This window comes from Pteropus medius, unplaced genomic scaffold (genome assembly GCF_902729225.1).
Source record: "Pteropus medius unplaced genomic scaffold, Ma_sr-lr_union100, whole genome shotgun sequence".
NCBI lineage: Eukaryota > Metazoa > Chordata > Mammalia > Chiroptera > Pteropodidae > Pteropus > Pteropus medius.
In genome coordinates this window covers 6,908,254-6,915,751 of record NW_024340848.1, presented here as the reverse complement: position 1 = coordinate 6,915,751, position 7,498 = coordinate 6,908,254, and positions in this window count along the sequence as shown.

Below are 7,498 nucleotides of genomic sequence, written 5' to 3'. Positions count from 1 at the left end.
TTTTAACTTTTGATAATTTTGTAAAATTGATAAATGTTTTTTCAAAGACATAGTTTTTATATTTTCAAAATCATTGAACTATGTATAAGTAACCTCATGTCAGAAAACTTTTATCATGTATTTACCTTTTAAAATTATTTTATTTATAAAATCAATATTTTAATGTATTTAATATAGAGTATGGCTTTTCTAGTAATGTGTTTTTATTTTACTGTAGAAAAAATTTTTAAGTACTTGATTATATATATTTTAATTTCTTTCTCCCCTAAAGACTAAGATGATTTGAAAAAGTCAGTGATTGGATATTGTGTTGAGAAAGGAAGAGTCAGATTATGCTCAGCTTTCTAGCTTCAGTGCATGACTGATGGCTTGTTTTCTGTGTGACGTAGGAAGCAAGTTCATTAACTCGGGTGTTTGAGGGAGGGGGAGAGGAGTGGAGTAGGGATCCCGAGGATGTGGAGACTGGGAAAAGAATAAGCAGATCCAAAATTAGTAAGAGGATTTGCCAGACAGGAATGAAACACAAACTGAAGTTGAACACTGTAACTTCAGAATTCTGAGATGTGTAAAAATAGTTAGATTGAGCTAGAATTGGGCATAGCATGAATCAGATGGGGCAGAAAGACTAGAATATGAGATGAACTGAAATAATGCTCCACTGGGCTTAGTTGTGTAGGGAAGAAAATGCTTCTTGGCGGTAGCTCTAAAGTAAATGGAGACAGGGAGTGGGCATAAGGGAGGGGCAGTGAGAGCTCAGGGAGGCCAGGAAGTTACAGGCAGAACATGGGGACAACTGAAAACAAATAGTCTTTGGTGGAGTTTGTTCATTGAGTGTAGATGATAAAATAAAAACACCTCATGTCATTTGTTCTGCATTATTCTGCGTCATTTGTTCTTGCACATATTTTTATGTACACTTTTATTTCCAGCTTTAATCAGTATGATTAACTTTGTCATACATATACTCTGAGAAGATGACCTTGACAGGCATTAAGAAACATAACGAAAAACCAGCATATAAAACAAAATTTTATGCAAAAAGTATAAAAATATTTAATGCTTCACATCATTTGTCATCAGGGAAATGCAAATTAAAACAACGGAGTACAACTATATACCTATTAGGCCAAAATCTGGAACACTGACCCTACCAAATGTTGACAAGAATATAGAGCAACAGGTATTTACATACATTGCTAGTGAGAATGCAAAATAGTACAGCCACTTTGAAAGACAGTTTGGCAGTTTTTTACAAAACTAAACATACTGTACAATCTAGCAGTCATATGCCTTGGTATTTACCCAAAGTAGTTGAAACATATGTCCACACAGAAACCTGCACAAAGATGTTTATAGCAGCTCTATTTATAATTACCATAACTTGGAAGCAACCAAGATGTCTTTCAGTCGGTTAATAGATAAACAAACTGGTACATCCAGACAATAGAGTACAGTACTTATGAAGCTCTAAAAAGAATGAACTGTCAAGCCATGAAAAGACAAAGAGGAAATTTAAATTTATATTACTTAGTGGAGGCAGCCAATTTGAAAAAGCAATATACTGTGTAATTCCAATTATATGACATTCTGGATAAGGCAAAACTAGAGATGATAAGATCAGTGGTTGCCAGGGTTGGGGAGGGAGGATGAATAGAGCACAGAGGACTTTCAGGGTAGTGAAAATACTCTGTATAAAAATAGAATGATGGATATGTCATTATACTATTTTTCCAAACCCATAGAATGACAACTTTGGGTGATTATGATGTGTCAATGTGGGTACATCCTTGGTAAAAAAATAATAATACTCTACCGAGTGATGATAATGGAGGAGGCTATGCATGTGTCAGGACGAGGGAGTATATAGAAAATTACTTCCCTCTCAGTTGTGTGGTAAACTTAAAACTGCTTTAAAAAAATAGTCTTAAAAGTTAAGAGCAACCTTAGAAATGAAGAAGTTGATTGAGTTATGGTGAAGTTTTGGTCTCCAACATGCCTTTGAAAGATGTCTCCCTTTCCTCACCTGCTTTATACTCAGCTTGCTGCGATCTGCCTTCCATTCCACCTCTGCTGCAGGAATTCTCCATATAGTCACCAATGTCAGATACCCCTGAGAAATGTTATCTAATCCCGTGACTTCGATTACCAACCTTTTTTTTGTTTTTTGTTCAATTAAAAAAAAATCTCTAGGCAAGCTCTCTTTTTCTGATCTCCAGTTTAAAATCTCATATGTTCAATTGCCTACTTGATATTTGCAAATTGATGCCTGTGGAACACTTAAATCTCAATATGATTCTAAGCTCCTAGTGGTCCCTGTTTTAATAAGTGGAACCTGTTAGTCATCCTTGATGTTTTCCTCTTCTTAATATCCTAATATTTTCCTCTATCGTATTTCCCTCATTCTGACATCTCCTTTTAATGTTTTTAAATGGCATGCTTATACTGCTTTTATTATCAGCTTCTTGTAATAATAGATGAGGATTTAGCTCTCATGCATACCAACTCACCTTCCCGTTTTCTTCCAATACTCCCCAAACTAAAACCATATTTAATTTTAATAAAGTTAATATTTATACTATAATTATATAGTATTACAAAATCAAGAGATATGTTATGATTATAATTCCTGTCTCATAAAATTTTATTTTTTCCTCGATAGTAGTACTTGTCTCATTTTTCTTTTCACTGTTTTAGGTACTATTCTTAATTTTTCTATCAGGTCTCATTAAGTTCCTAAATGCTCAGCTATTTCAGATAATCTGTGGATTTCATTTTATTCTCTGGGACTTAACTCTTGGAGCCCTATGTCCTCCAATCTGAATGACCAAATTTAATTGATACCAAGATCTATACTTCTTCACTATTAAACATTTCTGAAATTGGGAAATCTATAATGTTTTAAGATAATTTTTAGTACTTTGTCTTAGTGATAAGTAATTGAACTTCTTCAAACTGATAGTGTTATATATTTGCTGGAATACAGCAATGGCATTTTAGAACCCAGTATATCAGTGCCTCAATGTCTCACACTGGGCAGAAATGCCAGGTGCCCCTTTGCACTCAGTCATGAACTGGAGGCTGCTCAGAAGGAACTGAAGTGAATCCTGAAGGCTCTGTAGGCAGAGGCTGTCAATTGACTGAACTCTTGGCAGCTGAAAGGCAGATACTCTTGAAGGGAATTCCAAGTTGTGGGACCTCTATAGCTGCCACTTGGCTGGCTCTTTGCCGTCGGGGAATGGTCTTGGGGCTCATCAGCTCCCTAGGTAGACTTTAGACAAAATCACTTCCTTTTAGTCCAACGCCTCTCTCTCCTCCCTCCCCTGAGCGCACCTTTCACAACACTGGGTGCTGCAGGAGCTAAGCCTCTCAACGCTTCTGTGAGGTCAACTAGCCCAACCTAGAGGTTCTGAGAAGACTTTCTGAAGATGACATTCGAATTGTGTCTTAAAGGATGAACTGGAGTTAGTAAAGGAAACAGGACAATTCCAGGCAGAGAGAATAACAGAATGAAAGTACCAAGTTGTAAATAATACTGTGTGTTCAGGGCACTACTGGTCATCAGTATTACTCTAGCACACTCGTTCTCACAATGTGTGCCCAGCCTGTTAGGGAAATGCAAGTAAAAACTAAAGAGATACAACTTCACACCCATTAAGAAGGATATCATTTCAAGAATCACAAAAATAAGTGTTGGTAAGGAGAAATTGAAACCCTCACACATTTCTGGTTGGAATGTAAAATGATACAGCCACTGTGGAAAATAGTATGGCAGATCCTCAAAAAGGTAAACATAAAATTACCATATGATCTAGCAATTCCATTTTTAGATATATACCCCAAAGAATGGAAAGCAGGATCTCAAACAGATACTGTACACCAGTATTCATAGCAGCATTATTCACGACGGCCAGGAGGTGGAAACAACCCAAAGGTACATCTACAGATGAATGGATAAATAAGACTTGTTATATACAAACAATGGAATGGTGTGATTCTACTTATATGAGGTAAATTCATAGACATAGAAAGTAGAATAGAGGTTTACCAGGGGCTGGGAGAAGAGGGAAAGGAGAGTTATTGTTTAATGGGTACAGAGTTTGTCTGGGATGATGAATGAAAAAGTTCTGAAAGTGATTATGTGATAGTTGCACAACATTGCGAATGTATATAATGCCACTGAACTGTACACTTAAAAATAGTTAACATTGTAAGTTTATTGTTATGTATATTTTACCACAATAATTTTTGAAAACATATCTCCAGACCAACAACATTGGCATCAGTTGTTAGAAATGCAAATTCCTGGGTACCACCCCAAACTTACAGAATCAGAAACTCTGTAAGGGGGGACAGTGATTCTGATGTACCCTAAAGTTTGAGAAGCACTGCTCTATAACGTGAGGTGGGGAAATTAGACTAGAGAGGAATGTGGTAGCCAGGTCATAGATGGCCTTGTCTGCCATGAAAAAATGCTGGGACTTCATCCTGCCAGCAGAGAGCTAACTCAAGATTTTACAGAAGAAATTAACATTGTTAGGTGTGTAGGATTTATCTGTTTCCTGATTTCAATAATAATGTGTACTCATTGCAGAAAGCTTGGAAAACTAAATCAATAAAAAAATGAAAATTACCCATGGTCTACCACTGTAAGATGACCCCTGTTAATAGTTAAATGGCTGTTCTTCATTTCATTTCATGGAGCACATGCATACATTTTAAAAAACCAATATGGGATCATAATGAACACACTTTTAGAATCTGCTTTTTTTCACTAAGCAATATATCATGAATGTTTTTACACTTTAAGAGATCTTTTGCCATTTTTATTGTCTGCAGAATTATGTTTTTGATAGCTTATTCCTGTAATAGTATGGAAAGATGAATTTAAGGAAGGCAAGATTGAGCTCCTGCAGGGATCCAACTTATGAAGCTCTTGCAGTCAATCAGCCTGGTGATGATAAGGCTTAAAGCACAGCACTACAAAAACAGGTAGTGTGAGGGGCAGCTGTGAGCGCTCTTTAAAGAACTCGACTGATTATACACGGGAGGTGCAGTTTCTTGACTTGAATGGTATTTTAAGGTTTTGAATGTTGCATTGGAAAGAGCAGAGAATGGTAAATTACATTTGGGAGGTGAACTTTAGACATCTGTGGGATAGCCAAGTGGAGACATCTAACATATGAATCCGAAGCTCAGATTGGTGAGCACGGTTCAAGATCTACAGACACATATTTAGGAGTTAAATGGCTGTTAAAACCTTGAGAGTAGATTAAAATTTCCACAAGGAGATCACGCAAAATGCCACGGTTAATGGTGGGTTTCATGATTCATAGGCAAGTCATGAGAAATGCCAAGGTGTAAGTTTCAGCCAGAGGAGCCAGGGAGAAGATTAAAAAGAAGTGGTATGATCTTGTCTGATCTTGGAAGCTAAGCATGGTTGGGCCTGGTTAGTACTTGGGTGGGAGACCACCTAGGAAGACCAGGTGCTGTAGGCATAAAAAATAAAATAAATAAATAAAGTCTGTAGGAGAATGTAGGGGAAAATAGGTTTTTTAAAAAAGAAAAGAAATGGTAAAGGAAAAAAAAAGAATGGTCAGAGGAGTGAAAGAAGTGGAAGAGAAGAACAGGAGGAAATAATACCACAGCAGCCAAAGGGAGAAACAAACATGCAGTAACAAGCAGGTGCCCTCCTAAAGTTCAAGGAGGCAAATACTTTTAAAAAAGCATCTGTTGGATCTGGCAATATGCAGGCAAAATTTCTATAGTCATCTTAGTGGAGTATGGGGGAGAAGGAGAGCATCTGGATGATAAAGATCGAGTAGTCATCTGGACATAAAAATTCCTAACTAAAAGTTGCAGGTAGTCACATCCTAGATCAGTAGCTTCCTTAACAGCGGTCATTCTTTGCCTTGAGTGAGTCCCTCTATTGTCTTTTTGCATCTAAGATAACTACCTCTGAAATGTTAATCTTTTCCAAACCCCCTCAAGTCACAACTGCCTACACCAAAGCAAGAGACCACAGCATCCTTCATTATTGTCTTGTTCCCCACATACCATGTCTATGTGCTATAGATGTTAATTATTTACTATCCTGTACCCATTGATGTAAAAGAAGTATGTTTCTCTATTTTGCTTTTTTATCCAATCCCAGAGATTCTCGCTGCCCTCTGCCCCCTGCGCCCCCTGCTTAGCTTTCTCTTGCCTCTTTAATCTGCCACCAGTAAATTTCATGTAACCCTCCTTAAATCTCTTCCTTTTGTTCTAACGTATAAAATAAGCTGCAAAACTGCTGTTCTCTGGAGCATTTTCGCAATCTGTTGATATTTTGCTTCCTGACAATTGTCATCAGTTTGGTTCAAATAACTCATAAAATTTCTCTACTGGTTTGGACATTTTACATCAACAGGAGAAATGGAACTTAGACCAGTCTCTCAAGGAGCTGAGAAAAATCAAGATAGGGCCGGCCCTAAAGAGGGTGCAGGGTCAAGGAAGGTGTGGTATGAGAAATAAATTTGGTCTTTGTCCCAGCCTCCTGGGATGGCACTCCTGAGTCATAGGAGTGTCTTTGTTATTTATAAGGAGCCCCCTTAGATCACACCTGAGTTCATGCTAATGATGGCTAGATAGTCTCAAGATGGGGCTGGTCACCAGAAATATAAGGTGGTTAGAAAGTAAAATCTTTCGGACCCAGAGCCTGGAGATCAAGCCCTACAGAAATTCTTGAACAATGAGATTTGATGAGTGTCCAGGTTGAACAGGTAGACACTTGGAGAGGGTGCACCTGGAGAAGGCATAGGAGCTCTGCACCCCTTTTCTTATATCTTGCCTATGCATCTCTTCTCTCTGGCTGTTTCTGAGTTGTAGCCTTTACAATAAGCTGGCAAACTTAAGCGTAAGTGTTTCCCTGGGTTCTGTGAGCCTTTCTTGCAAATTATCGAATCTGAAGAGGGGGTCACAGGGACCTGAAATTTATAGCCAATTGGTCAGAAGCATAGGTGACAACCTGGACTTGTGATTGATGTCTAAAGCGGGATAGTTTTGTGGGATCTGATGGTAACTCCAGGTAGATAGTGTCAGAATTGAATTGAATTATAGGACAGCCAGTTAGTGTCCTCAGAGAATTGAAGAATTGCTTAATGTGGAAAAAACAGACATTTTGGTGTCCCAGAAGTGTGAGTGTGGTAATAGTAGAGAGTAGAGGAGGAAACCAAGTTTTTTCCTTTCAGAAGAGTTTTCAGTAGCTGCTTTATTATTATTATTATTATTATTATTATTATTTTGCATGGAATAAACTTATGTACTATTCTAAACTGAAGACTAGGCAGTAGAGAAGGAAAGATCGATGACAGTTAGGGGTGGATAATTAATGGGGTCCAGTGTCTGAAGAGATGGGGTCCAGAAGAAAGAACTGGCTTAGATGGAACTAGATGGGTGGGGTTCACCTCATCCTCCTAGACTAGGCAGGAGTTAAGATGAATTTGGATGTAGAGACTTTAGG